Raw genomic sequence first — 15,003 nt, 5'->3', positions numbered from 1 at the left:
CAGTGAGACTAATTGTAATATATATTTTAATTTTCTAATATAAATTTTTACTTTTTTAATATATATTTAAAAAAATCACAATTTTTTTAACAAATAAATCATTTTTTCTTTTTTTCCAATCAATTCAATTTTCACTTTTTGAAATAAAATATTATTTTTTAAAATTTTAAATAGTATTTTTTAAAAATATTTAAATATCTTTAAAAATAATTAAAGAATCATAATTTAAAAAATTATATTTAAAATTAAATAAATAAATTTCTAAAAATTTTAAAATATACATTTAAAATATTATAAACTAAATAATAAATTTGAAAGGTCATATCTTTAAAAATAATATATTTTAAATGTTTTATATTATTAAAAATAATATTTAAAATTTTAAAAATAATATTTAAATTTTAAAAATATATATTTAAAATTAAAAATATTATAAAACATTTAAAATATACATTTCAGATTTTATAAAACCAATAATAAACAAATAAATAAAATAAATAAATGACAAATAAAAAGAACTTAAAAAGTAAATAAATAAAAAAACTTTAAAAGAAAAAAGACAGAGAATCGTAAAAAGTAACGTGAATGAAAAAAAGTAAAAATTTTACTTGTTTCAATAGGTAAATATGTAGATAGGCTAATGTCTTGAAATTTAGTAAAGTTAATTAATTTGGCACCACCAGAAAAAGGAAAAATTACTTAAACGCCCCATACTTTTAAAAATTACAGTATTCCTAATATTTATACAAGTGGTGCTATTCTATATGACTTCACCAAAAAAATGATTTTTAATACAGATTACTGATGTGGCATGTTGGTGGCGCCAAACACTTCGGTTCCACCAATTTTTACCGTAGATTTTAGATTATTTTTATATTTCATCAAAAAAATAGGTCCATTAAGTAATTAAATTTTTTTGAGGTTATTTTTATAAAAAAAACTTACTTATACTCATAAAAACTGACCACCACCTACCCAAAACCTAATGGTCACGGCCTCTCAAATCAACCTTCATTCATCTCCTCCAACTAAATCACCCATTGTGCCTCAATCTACCACTCCCTACCCTCCTTCGTCCCAAACACCCAAGCAAATCCAAACTCATCAAACATACTCCTTCCATCTCGCTTCGTCGCTAGATCCCAAAACAAGATATTCAAAATCAAAAAGCTTGTTCATTACATTGCAAATGTTACCTCCTCCGTCCCTCTTAGGACTTATAAACATGGTTCAAAGAATCCTCTTTGGAAAGCGACAATGCAAGTAGAGTTTGATGCACTAAAACAAAATCGAACTTGTGAATTAGTTTCACTTAATCTATAACAACTCGAAAGTTAGTAGTATCGAAAAGTGTGATTTTGAAATCTCGTTTCCCTAAATCAGATCCGTAAATATTTTTATTAAATATTTATAGAGTTATATTAGAAGTGAGTTGAATTTCAATTAGGTAATTTCATTGAATTAATACTTAATTAGAGTATAGAAACTAAATCATAAAAATATCAAAAATTCAATTTTTAAAGAATCTACATTTAGAATTTAATGTGAGGGTCTTGTATAGCAAATATACTCCCTTAGAGTTGTGTGGCCGGTTAGTAAACTTTTATATTCATAAAACGTTATAAAATTTATAACTTAAAAACTACTAATATATTAAAACATTAGTTAAATTAAGTAATAAGTGGGAGGAAAGAGAAAATAATTTTCTCTTAAAAATCATCAAAATTTCGAAGCTAGGAGAAGAAGAAACTCACGAATGATGAAGGATTTTAAGGTTTTAAAGCTTTAATTAGTTAGTTAATTTAGTCTATTTTTTTATAATTTTTATGTTTTTAGAGATTTTGATAGTTTAAGTTAGCATACTCATGTTATATTTTTCGGTATTGTTAAAGATTGTGAATGTTAGTATTGTTAAATAGTTGAAATTTTTGGTGTCAATTTGATAAATTTTAAGTTTAGAGTAAATTTTATTTAACATAGTTATCATTTAAGAACAATTAATGTTCGAAACATCTTTTGTTTAGAAGGATAACATTTCAAGCATAGTTATGTTCAAAACAAATACGGTTTAACACTTTTATTTAGAATAATTGTGTTGTTTAAAAAAGAGACATTATTCAAAACAAGTTTTTTCAAGAAAAAACATCATCATAGAATAACCCTTGTTTGGAATAATCTCTACTAAGAATAACTACATTGAGAATAGTTGATGTTTGAACATGTCAAAATAACTTTTATTCAAGAACAACTCTTATTAAAAAAGAAAACCCTTCTTTAAAAATAACTTGTATTTTAAAAGATGTTCCGCAAAAGATGTTTCGTAATATACTACTATACCAAAGTAGAAAAAGTGAAAATAACCTTAGAATATAACAAAATTCTTAGACTATATTCACTATCAGGATGAATGGATCAGATATAGAAATAGTTTTAGAGTTTTTTTTAACCTTTTCTTGTAATATTAAGTACTTCTCTCTTATTTCGAAAACATAATAGACTCCAATTCACTATTCACCATGTCCATTACCAACAATTTAAACTTTTTACTAACAAAAAAGAAAAAAAAATCATTAGTATCTTTGCAATAGAAAAAATTAGTCTCGTTACTCCTACTAAATGCTTGGTTTTGTAACTCTAATTCCTCCAACTTATAAATATAAATATGAGTTCTCACAACTTTTCCTAGGACTTTTGGTATTTTTACATTCTAAATCTCAAAGCTCTCTCTAAAATGCTTTCAAATTAACCTTTTGCTTGCTTGACTTTATTCTCGGTCACCTACAGTTTCTCTGTACCTTACAAACCATCAACTATTGTTACTGTCAGTGTTACAATATCTGCTGCAATTTTTTTCTCCGCTTTCTCTCTATTCATTCCATTCACTTGCTTGCAATGCTTCGTGTACATTCTTGACATGGTGTTGGCCATTTTGCAAGCCATTAAACTATACCAAGACTCTAAAAGGGCTCGTTGGGGGAGGCAGCAGGTAGTGGTTCGTGGGAATTGACAGCAAGGAAATCAACAGGAACAAACTTCTTCCCATAATGCGTACCAACTAATATTTAACTGGGCTTTATATGACAACTGGAGTGGCATAGCATGGCAAATAAAGCGTTGATATGGACATGATATCCTGTCAAGGAATTCTAAGATATATGCCAATGATAGAATTCTTGTTGAGCTCCATGTTAACAGGGAAATCCTTGTTGAATTGAATGCCAGGAGCCTGTCAAGTTGCAAGCTATGGGGAGGAAGCAAGCAGGTTCGAAGCATTTTAAAGCAGGAAACACCAAAGACCCATGAGAATAATTTAGACAGGATTCAAACTATGTAACTGTCACGCGGACACACCCTCATCATAGAACGCTTAATCGTTGCACACTAATGGATTGTTGGACCGGGGTTCTTGTTGTAGTCTCTTTGTTATCTTGTCTTTCTTTTGCTGGTTTATGTTTTGGTTTCTTTTATGATATGGACTGTTAACCTTGTCAACTTTTCGATTTATATATAAATACTTTATCCTACAAAACCTTTACCGGAGAACTCCTTGTGTGAGCTACCTAAGCGCCCTTCCCTTCCAATGCTTCGTGCTCTACGCTCTTCATCAGCAACTATACTTCCCAAGCCGCCTCAACCCCAAGCTTTTCTCTCTACAATTCATCCCCACGTTGATCCTTCCCAAACAAAATGCACAACACCAAAGCCCTTTCCCTACACTTCAACCTTACAAACTCTCTTGCAACCTATTTCAGATCAAAATCCGCCTCCTCATTTATCCTATGCACCCCTTTTCCAGTTCTTAACTGGCCAAAACTTCTTAAAATTAGGGCAACAAATCCATGCCCACATGACCCTTCACGGGCTTCAACCCAATGCTTTTCTTGGCGCCAAAATGGTTGCCATGTATGCAAGTTCAGGTGACCTTGAATCAGCTGTAACAGTTTTCCGTAAAATAAAAGACCCAACTTCTTTATTGTATAATTCAATTATTAGAGCTTATACAAATAATGGGTACCCTTTAAAAACTATAGATATTTATCATGAAATGCATTCTTTACGGCTTAAGGGTGATAATTTTACGTTTCCTTTTGTGCTTAAATCATGTGCTAATGTATTGGATGTTTGGATGGGAGAATGTGTTCATGGACAAAGCTTGAGATTTGGGTTGGAGTTGGATGCTTACGTCGGCACGTCTTTGATTGATTTTTATGTGAAGGTAGGTGAATTAAGGGATGCAAATAAGGTGTTCGATCTAATGACTGTTAGAGCCGTGTCCTCTTGGAATGCTTTGATTGCAGGGTATATGAAAGAAGGGGAGATACGGGTAGCTGAGGACTTATTTCGGGGGATGCCGTGTAGGAATATAGTTTCTTGGACATCTATGATTTCTGGCTACACGCAAAACGGGTTAGCTGAGGAGGCATTGAGTTTGTTTGATGAGATGTTGAAAGAAGATTCTGAGGTTAAGCCTAATTGGGTAACAATTATGAGTGTTTTACCTGCTTGTGCACATTCAGCTTCTTTTGAACGTGGGAGACGGATTAACGAATATGTGAATAGGATTGGTTTGGAATCAAATCCTTCGGTGCAGACTGCGCTTATTGCTATGTATGCCAAATGTGGTAGCCTTGTCAATGCTCGTTGTTGTTTCGATAGAATACTGGAAAATGAAAAGAATTTGTGTGCTTGGAATACAATGATCACCGCTTATGCTTCTCATGGTCAGGGTTTGGAATCGGTCTTGACTTTTGAGAACATGGTTAGAGCCGGAGTATACCCTGATGCAATCACATTCACAGGGTTGTTGTCCGGTTGCAGTCATTCTGGTCTTGTCGAGTTTGGATTAAGATACTTCAATTCTAAGCAGACAAAGTACTCTGTCGAACCAAGACACGAGCATTATGCTTGTGTTGTAGATCTTTTGGCACGTGCTGGACGATTGGCAGAAGCTAAGGAGTTCATTAAGAAAATTCCAATGCAACCCGGACCTAGCATTTGGGGTGCATTGTTAGCTGCTTGCAGGAAAGTAGAAATTTAGAGATTGCCGAGATGGCAGCGAAAGAGCTATTTGTTTTAGAGCCGGAGAATAGTTGTAACTATATTCTGCTTTCGAATATGTATGCTGAAGCTGGCATGTGGAAGGAGGTTGATAAATTGAGAGCTCGTTTAAAATGTGAAGGCATAAAAAAGAACCCTGGATGTAGTTGGATTGAGATCAAAAGTAAAGCGCACTTGTTCCTCAGTGGAGATTTATCTCATCCTCAGTCGAAGGAAATATATAACCTGTTGGAAGCATTGCCTGAGAAAATCAAGGCAGCTGGTTATATACCAAACACCAGTTTTGTGTTGCATGACATAAGTGAAGAAGAGAAAGAACAAAACCTCATTATTCACAGTGAAAAGTTGGCCATTGCATTCGGACTACTTAACACAAACCCTGAAGTAGTTATACGCATAACTAAAAACCTCCGGATCTGTGGGGATTGTCACACGGTTATCAAGTTCATATCGAACATCTATGAACGAGAAATAGTTGTGAGAGATGTGAATCGATTCCATCACTTTAGAGACCGAGCCTGTTCTTGTGGGGACTATTGGTAATTTTGTAACAAATTCAAGTGGCAGTGTGGCCTGCACTTGGAAAGCAATCAGTTTGTAGACGTTAGAGGTCGTAAAAGTTCAAAGACATGATTGCACTGGCATGGATGGTTTTATTTAAAATGCTTTAGTTCTGGACAAGTTCCTACAGGAAGTTTTCAAGTATGTGTGCTATTGTTCTTTTTACTTTTTATGTGCTGAGCTGAAAGCTTTGTTCTGGAAAAATAGCTTTACATGCTGTCAGCATGGCTATCACAACTAAAGATGTCAAGCTACTAGAAAACGAAGTTGTATCTAATAACAGAGAAAAAAAAAAAAGATTTTCATTTTCCACTTCAGAAATTGTTATCTTATGCAACACCGCCTACTGAAGTTAAGGAGTTCCTACTGCTTGGTGATGCTGTAGGCAGAACCTACGAGCGAGCGAGCAAGTTATATCATATGTCCAATCCTAGATTTTGAAAAATGGAAAATGATTGGGGTGAGAGAGGCTCGAACTCTCGACCTCAGGATAACTCAGAAGCTATGAGACCTACGCGCTAGCCAACTGCGCCACCACCCCATTGTTGCTTTGAACGACATCTTCTAATATATATCACAAATTAAATAGACTAAACAACTAGTAAATAGAAGCCCATCGTTGCATAAGAAAGCATTTAGTTTTGTTATAAAAAAATACATAAAGATTACAATGGGTGAAATTCTGTTAGTTGAACCATTGCCCATGTCTTCGACAACATCCATTCAGTGGAGACCAGCATTAGCATAGGCAGGGGGCTCCTTCAATTACTATTTCATCTCAAACATCAAACATCTACTTTCTTTCTTTAATATTTTACAATTTCACCTCTTCCGTTATTAATTTTGTAATTTAATCTCAGTTATGGATAATCATTATAAACATAAATACATAATAAAGTTAACACAGTCGATGTAATCTATTTGCTTACAAAAGCCAAACAGCCTAATCACATATATTTAATTATGTTAAATTACAATAACCCACATAGAAGTCTAAATATAAAATTACCATTTAGTATCAAATTTTAAATATTTTTGAATTTCAAATATCTAAAAAAGAAAAACCACCTAGTTTCCATCTTTTTTATGGTAACATAGATTATGTTTGTTCATATCTTTTTTTTCTTATATTTTTTTTCCTAGTTATAAAATTACCATTTAGTCTTTTCCTAGTTTCCACCTAGTCTTCCTATATATATAATTATTAAGGAAGCATTAATCTACTCTTACCATTTTTTCTTTTGGAAAACAGTATTCAAAGTTAGTAAATATTTGTTCTTCTATAAATTATTAAAACTATATACATGGTTGAAAACTCACACGCTTATGTTTAGAGGTATTTATAGGTGAGGTGGGTTGGATTTAAGTATGATGTTAATAATTTTTATGTTTGTTTAAGTCCGATTAGGTTTGAAATATGAGTCTAAAATTTTATCCGAACCCACTCATATTTGTAAAAAACTAACCCAAGCCTATTTTAAACCTGCTCATATTATATTTTAAAAACATTTATATTATTTTAATACTAATAGTTTTATTTTTTTATTTATTGAAATTTTTTATAGTAATTTTAACATTATTTTAATGTTTAAATTAGAGTAGTATTATATATTTAGTATAAATTTATTTTTTTAATGTGTTACAAATTACATAATAAATAAAAATAATGTAATATAAAGTATTATAAGCTTAAAAACGAGTCAGGTTGGATTGGGTTGGGCTAAGTTCAGACCTTGATTGTTCAAATTCGAGCGATTCATATTTTAAACAAGTCTAATTTTGTTGTTCAAACCCATTTTTCATGCCTAATATTTTTGCCCAAACTTTCCCAAATTTCAGATAAGCTTTCAAATCTAAACAGATAAATTGACACATGAACATATGTTTGTTGTACAAAAAATTTCTAAACAAAATACCAATAATTTAGTCAAATTTTATTTAATTAATATCCATTTTCATATTATCGATGAATAGTAAATTTTAAAGAGTCGATTTTCTCCTTAAATCTATATAAAAGTATTTAAAGTAAAAACAAAAAACCAAAATACCACATGCCGGCCTCTCAAATTAAAATAGTTTATTTGCTTAACCTCATCGAGTACTATATAATGAATGCATTTTTTTTTATTTAAGTAAAGAGTGTTAAAAAAATATTTAAGTAAATAGCCAATTGGTATATTACTATTATAAAGAGACGTGTATTTAAGCGTTTAAATAAAATACTTTATTAAATACAAAATATTTTTATTTTTTAATTGCTATTATGCACATCAGTCAAAGAGTTGAATCATAGACAAAAATTGGTACATCCATTATTATTTAATATTAATACAAATAAGTTAAAATATGTTTCAAGTCCTTGTACTTTTTACACATTTGAAATTTAATCTCTTTATTATTATTTTTAAAAAAAATTTCATTTTACTTGTCAAATTTTAAAATTTGGTGTAATTATTAACACCATTAATTTTTTTTAATCTTCCAAATCCCTTTAATAGTCTATATTCAAAGTTTTGTGGTTGTCTATTCAAATAACGTTGTCTCTAAAGTTTAAACTTGTAGTCTGTTCTTGAGTGTGCAATTTACCTTACTACTGTACCTAACGCTTGTTCAACGCTTGTTGGTTAATTAAATTTTTATTATAGAATGTACATGATGAATATAAAAACGGGTTAAAATATGTTTCAAATCATTGTACCCTTTATATATTATAAATTTAATCTCTCTACTATTATTTTCAAGAATTTAGTCATTTTACTTATTAGATTTTAAAATTCAAACCCAATTGTTAACACCATTAAATTTCTTCTGTTAAATTTTCTTGTGCGACCTTTTGAAATTATAAAAAAATAATACTCATTTGATAGTCATGTGACAAAATATGACATTATAAAGAACTTGAATTTAATAGAACTTTAACAATGTTAATAATTGAACTTGTATTTTTAAAAACAAAAAAAAGTAGAGGGCTGGATTCTTGAAATAAAAGTAAAAGGACTAAAATTCAAATATGAGAAAAATATAAGGACTTGAAGCGTATTTAATATTTTAACCATAAAAATAATATTTTAATTGCAAATGCCGACAATGATTTAGGAGTTGGACTTTTGTTTATAATAAAGATTTTCCCGAAATAACGAAACCCAACTACCCCCATTTAGCAACAAAGAAGCCCTTGGCAATCAGCATGCATGCATATATTCAACGCTCCAATCGTAAGTCCTTTCTACGACTGCAGCAAATTGACGCGCGCTTTGGTAAAAAAAAAAAATAGAAACAAAGCAGCCAAATAAGATTTGAAATGGAGGATGAGTTCGTTTGACCCAGTGCTGATTCCCTCATTCTCTGCAACTTCCGTCCTGTTTGTCTTTGTCATCACCCTTATCTTCCCTTTTGCCTGAAAATCTACCAATCTTCAACGAAAAACAAAGATGCACAGACAGAACATGAAGATTTGTTTTGAGGTTGCTTGTTTTGTTTTCATGTCTGCCCTTCCCTTCATCTTAGCTGATTCGCCTCCTGCTTCCACCACCAACTCATCTGTAAACTGTCCAATGGACCTCAACTATGTGACAAGAATCCCATGGAACTCATCTCTTTGTCTTAACTTCCACCCTAACTCAACCTCCAAAGCTGAAACTGCACAAGAAAACTGCTGCATATCTGTCTTATCGGTCTTTGGTATTGGACTTGCCCAACATCTTAAACAAACCTCTCTCTTCGGGCTACCCAATTTGGCGGCTTCTCTTTCGTGCCTTGAAGATTACCAGTCAAAACTCAACTCACTTTCTCTTCCTAATAATCTTGTTTCCCTTTGTGTTGAGCCTGAGCAGTTTGTGGTTACACCTGAGCTTTGTGCCGGCATACAATCAACACAAGATTGGGTCGCAAAGCTTGGGGAATCCACTGAACTTGACCAGGGTTGCAGATCTGATCTCAGTGATCTCACTGCTTGTGATACTTGTCTTCGTGCAGGTAACCAAGTTCAGTCTGAATTGGTCTCCATTGATGGTAATACAACTCACAGTACCGATTGTTTTTATTTTACTGTTCTATATGCTGCTGGGATCGCTAATGAGTTTGGACCTGAAAGTAATGGAGGTTTGAAATGTGCTTTTTCGTTGGCTTTGAATGAACAATCTAGTTCATCCAGTAAAAGACATTCAGTCCTTGTTTTTGGCTTTACTGGTGCTGGGGTTGCTCTTCTTGTTGCCTTTTGTTTATTGGGGTTATACTTTTGGTATGAAAAAAGATTTACAAAGAAACGTGTTGGTGGCTCCGATTCTAATTTTGAAGAACAAAGGTTTAGGCCAAAATTGAGGCCTAATACAGGTTCGATTGGTTCAAACTTGAGGATCTTGAGAAGGCGACTGATAATTTTGCAAACAAGAATTTTATAGGGAGAGGGGGGTTTGGTTTTGTTTACAAAGGGGTTTTACCAGATGGGAAAGTGGTGGCTGTAAAGAGGATTATAGAATCAGAGTTCCAAGGAGATGAAGAGTTTTGCAATGAAGTTGAGATTATTAGCAACTTGAAGCATAGAAATCTGGTGCCTCTTCGAGGTTGCTGTATGATGGAGGGTGATGAAAGCTACAATGACAAAGGGTGTCGAAGGTATCTTGTCTATGATTACATGCCGAATGGAAATCTCGATGATCATTTGTTCCATTCGAAACTGGCAAGTAAACCATTGAGTTGGCCTCAGAGGAAGAACATAATTGTGGATGTGGCAAAAGGGTTAGCTTATTTGCACTATGGAGTGAAGCCTGCAATATATCATAGGGACATTAAGGCTACGAATATACTGCTCGACGCTGAAATGCGAGCGAGAGTGGCTGATTTCGGGTTGGCAAAGCAGAGCCGAGAAGGCCAGTCTCACCTTACTACTAGAGTGGCAGGAACTCATGGATACTTGGCCCCTGAATATGCTCTCTACGGCCAACTGACCGAAAAGAGCGATGTTTATAGTTTCGGTGTGGTTGTTCTAGAGATAATGTGAGGGAGAAAAGCTCTGGATTTGTCATCATCGGGTTCACCGCGTGCGTTTTTGATAACAGATTGGGCTTGGTCACTGATAAAGGCAGGACAACTTGATGAGGCTTTGGATCGTTCGTTGATCGACAACGGGGATTCCGTAAATTCAAACCCAAAGGCTATAATGGAGAGATTTGTGCAGGTTGGGATTTTGTGTGCTCATGTAATGGTAGCTTTGAGGCCTACTATTTTGGATGCACTGAAAATGTTAGAAGGTGATATCGAAGTTCCTCGGATCCCAGATCGATCAATGCCTATCGGACACACTTCATTTTACGATGGCAATGCTTTCAGCATCTCACCAGCATTAAGTCCGCCACAAATGCATACAGAAGACATGCTTAGGTAGTCTGTAATTGTTTGTGGTTTGTCACACTGTTATAGTTAGGTTCTATAGGCTAACTGAAGTTGTTCTTACAAGCTCAAGCTCTATTTTTCCATTCTTATGATGTCTTTAGTAAAACAATGAATTTTACATTCATGATCATGGAAAATAGAGTGGCAGTTACAATCGTGCTTCATGTTGATGCATTTGAATGTAAATATGTGGAGCTCATCTTGAGCTCAAACGTTCATTTTTTTGGGTGATGCGATACCTTATGTATGTAGGTTTTGTATAATTTATATACACTAGCTCCACCTTGTTGTACTAGTTTGTGCCATGGTGAATTTGGGTAAATATCAATTTATGAAGGTCTCAACATTTCTTTCATGTTTGTCTCAATTAAATTATACCATTATGTCTAACAGCTAACGTCTTACACATTTAAGTTTTGCATATATATATATATTTATTTATTTATTTATCTTTTCTCTTCTCAAATTACCATCCCTATATATGGTTAGAATTTTGAAACACATTGAATGGTAAAACCACATTAATATTTTAATCCGAGCAAAGTTTAAATTATTCTGTATTAATTTAAGATCAAAACCCCGCAATTTGATTCAAAATTATTTGCGCCCAAACTTGGCTTCTCCTTCCATTTTAGTACTTTATGATTTTTAACGCAATGTCATACTAATGAACCTCGATTGGCAAAGAGAAAATGTATGGTTGATTTGTGAATTATTATTTCGCCTGTATGCCTTTGGTTTTTGCTTATAAGTATGGTTAGCAAACATTTTAAGGGTGTATAATATACATATAAATCTGGGGTAATTGGGTGATTACTGAACTTCAACATATAGCTCAGATTCTTCTGGTATTAGAAATGGATACTTCCATCTTCACTTTGCTGAAATCTTTATAGTGGAAAAAATAAATAAAAATAGAAGTCAATATGTTCATCAAACTGGTTAAAGAATATAAACAAAAACGGATGCTTCTGGTACATCCTTTATAAAGTTAGCTAGACATGATGTAATTCGACATCTTAATTGACCCTGAATCAACTCTTTTTGTATTAGCATAAACGTAGACTAACTGACTTTTTTAGGTTGGCACATGAGCCAACACTTTAAAAGTCAGGTCAAGTGCGACTTAACTTGCTTTTTTATAAAAATAATCATAAAAAATTAATTAATTACTTAAATAACTTACTTTTTGATAAAATACAAAAATAACTCAAAATTTACCGTAAAAAGTTAGTGGAGCCAAAGTGTTTGGGGCCACCAACATGCCACGTCAGTAATCTATATTAAAAAATTAATTTTTTAGTGGAGCCATGTAGAATAGCGACACTTGCATAAATATTTAGAAAATACTATGATTTTTAAAAATATAAGGGGAGACTTTAACAATTTTACATTTTTTTGGTGGAGCCAAATAAATTAGCGCAACCAAACTTCAAAAATTTGGCTCCTGACACCCTATTTCCCTATTCAAACAGTTTAAGGCCAATTTTTTCCCCTTCACATCAATTTTTTGAATTGTTTTATTACTTTTTTCTTTTTTAGGTTTATATTTATTTAATTTTTTGAAGTTTTTTTATTTATCCTTATTTATTTATTTTATGTATCTGTTTATTATTGATTTAAAAAAAACTTGAAATGTATATTTGAAATGTTTTATAATATATATTTTAAAATTTTAAATATGTCTTTTAATAATATAAAATATTTAAATATTTTAAAGATATGAGCTTTCAAATTTATTATTAGTTTTATAATATTTTAAATATATATTTTAAATATTTTTTAATTTTAAAGATAATTTTTAAATTATGATTTTTTAATTATTTTTAAAGATATTCAAACCTTTTTTTAATTACATTTAAAATTTTAAAAAAAATAATATTTTATTTAAAAAAGTAAAATTTGAATTAATTTTAAAAAATAAAAAAAAATATTTATTAAAAAAAGGATTTATTTTTAAAAAAATATGACTTTATTTAAAATATATATTAAAAAAGTAAAAAATTAAATTAAAAATAAAAAATATATATCATAACTAATCACTTCATGTCAGTGATATTAGCGATGTGATCAGTCATTAACTTAAATATTAATTAAAAAAAGATGAATGTTATATAAGGTGGAGCTTGGCCCCCCTTGAGAAGGAAGGAAGAAAAGAGAAAAAAAAAAGTAAGTTATTTATAATTTATAATTTTTATTTTGTATTTTGTATTTTTATATTTTATAGTTATTGTAATATAATAATTAATTATATTGTATTTATTTTTTTATATTATGCAGATATCAAAATGTCTTCTAGAGCAAATACAGATCATATTTCATTGATGATTAACGAAACAGTAAAATTAATTATAAATTAAATAAAAAAATAGTTTTAGTTTTTCGTTTTTTCTTGCTAAGTGCTACTTTGTTCAACATGTTTTAATTGCATGAAACTGATCTCTATTTAGTTGTTATTATTCCTTTTTAACTATTTTATTGCATGAAATTAATCTCAACGTGTTAGTTATAATTTTTTAATTTTAGTACACATTCATAAATTTATATATTAATTTTTTAATATGACAACATTTCTGCTTAATTTTACTGTTTACTGTGTTTGGTTTCATTTGTGGGGTACAAAAAAGTTATATTTGTCTTTAACGAGTGAATTTTTTTTATAAAAGTTCTCATATGTAAGATAAATTTTCGAGTTTGAATATGTCTAGTTTATATTATATGTAAAACTCTATGTATTATTATGGATATCAATTCAATAAAAATAAATCTTTTTTTATTTTTATATTTACCCATACCACCTATAGTTTTTTAGGACATTATTATTATTTTTATGTACTTTTTGAAGTTATATAGTTGCCTTTAGTTTTAATGCTTAACTATGATTAGGACATAATAATCATATTTGATTTCTATGTGTTTTTATTAATATTTTATGGAAAATCTTCGTTCTATTATTAATATTTTATTACTTATTTAATTTAACTTAAGTAAAAAATACTTAGAATGGCTATGTTGGTATAGTATAAGTTTGATGTTTTTGTTTTCTCAACCTTTCAATTTTACTCTTCATTATATAATTTTATGTTTAAATTATATAGATAATTGATTTATCATATTTTTATAAAAAAATTATCATACAGGATGGGTATCGAGTTTTGATGTGGCGGTTTCATTTTCCCAAGTACAATTCAGACGAGCGGGTCATGCCATACTAATAGTTGGCGGGATTTGAGGACGTTGCATTGATCCGAAGGTTTGACTTAAGGGCGAACTTAATATCCGTCTTGGTTGAGCGGTGGTGTATGGAGACCCACACCTTCATTATGCTGTACAGGGAGTGCACTATCAAATTAGAAGATGTCGCTATGCAACTTGGGTTACGAGTTGGCGGTGTTGTGGTCACGGGTCGAAGCAAAATGTTGGAACCTCCAGTACTATGCCACTGATTGCTTGGATGGTCTCCTAGTGATGGGGAACATAATTTTACATGCTTGACTTAGCATGGTTGAGAGCAAATTTTAAAGAGTTATTGAGCACTGCCACTAAGCACGAGGTGATGTGTGCTGCTCGAGCCTATAGTATGTAGCTGATCGGGGGGTACTTATGCCAAACAACACGTCTAATAGGGTCCACTTAAAGTACTTGACTCTATTGGAGGATTTTTCTTGTGCCGGTAGTTACAGCTGGGGATCAGCAGTGTTGGTCGTATTGTACTATGAGCTTTGCTGAGCAACAAAACATGGGGTTAGTAACATGGCTAGTTGTCTGGGTCTGCTGTAGTCTTGAGCTTTATACAGGATGTCGTTTCTAGCGGCTATTAGGCACCAACCATATTCGTGGCCACTTATAAATAGGTAAAAACAAAATTATACTTAACATGTAACGACTCATAATGTGGATAATATTTTTAAAAGTTTAACTGCTAACGTGTTTGTTTTGGTTTCAGATGGGCCACGTCTCCTAGAATTGGTGCAAGCCAAACATTAATCATTT

General features: G+C 31.5%; 1 non-coding gene and 2 pseudogenes across 1 annotated transcript; 2 read left to right on the top strand and 1 right to left on the bottom strand.

Annotated features, from left to right (window-relative positions):
- The first annotated feature begins 2,690 nt into the window (after window positions 1-2,690).
- On the top strand, window positions 2,691-5,746 carry LOC107931642 (pentatricopeptide repeat-containing protein At3g62890-like; annotated as a pseudogene).
- A 329-nt stretch (window positions 5,747-6,075) lies between these two features.
- Window positions 6,076-6,160, bottom strand: TRNAM-CAU (transfer RNA methionine (anticodon CAU)). Its single transcript is given in 2 exon segments — window positions 6,076-6,111; window positions 6,123-6,160. It is a non-coding gene; the product is annotated as a tRNA-Met (tRNA).
- Window positions 6,161-8,812: 2,652 nt separating this feature from the next.
- On the top strand, window positions 8,813-11,341 carry LOC107931650 (probable receptor-like protein kinase At1g11050; annotated as a pseudogene).
- Window positions 11,342-15,003: the final 3,662 nt, after the last annotated feature.

This window comes from Gossypium hirsutum, chromosome A12 (genome assembly GCF_007990345.1).
Source record: "Gossypium hirsutum isolate 1008001.06 chromosome A12, Gossypium_hirsutum_v2.1, whole genome shotgun sequence".
In the NCBI taxonomy this organism is placed as follows: domain Eukaryota; kingdom Viridiplantae; phylum Streptophyta; class Magnoliopsida; order Malvales; family Malvaceae; genus Gossypium; species Gossypium hirsutum.
The sequence above is the reverse complement of the archived record's forward strand: the minus strand, read 5'-3'. Positions and strand labels throughout refer to the sequence as shown.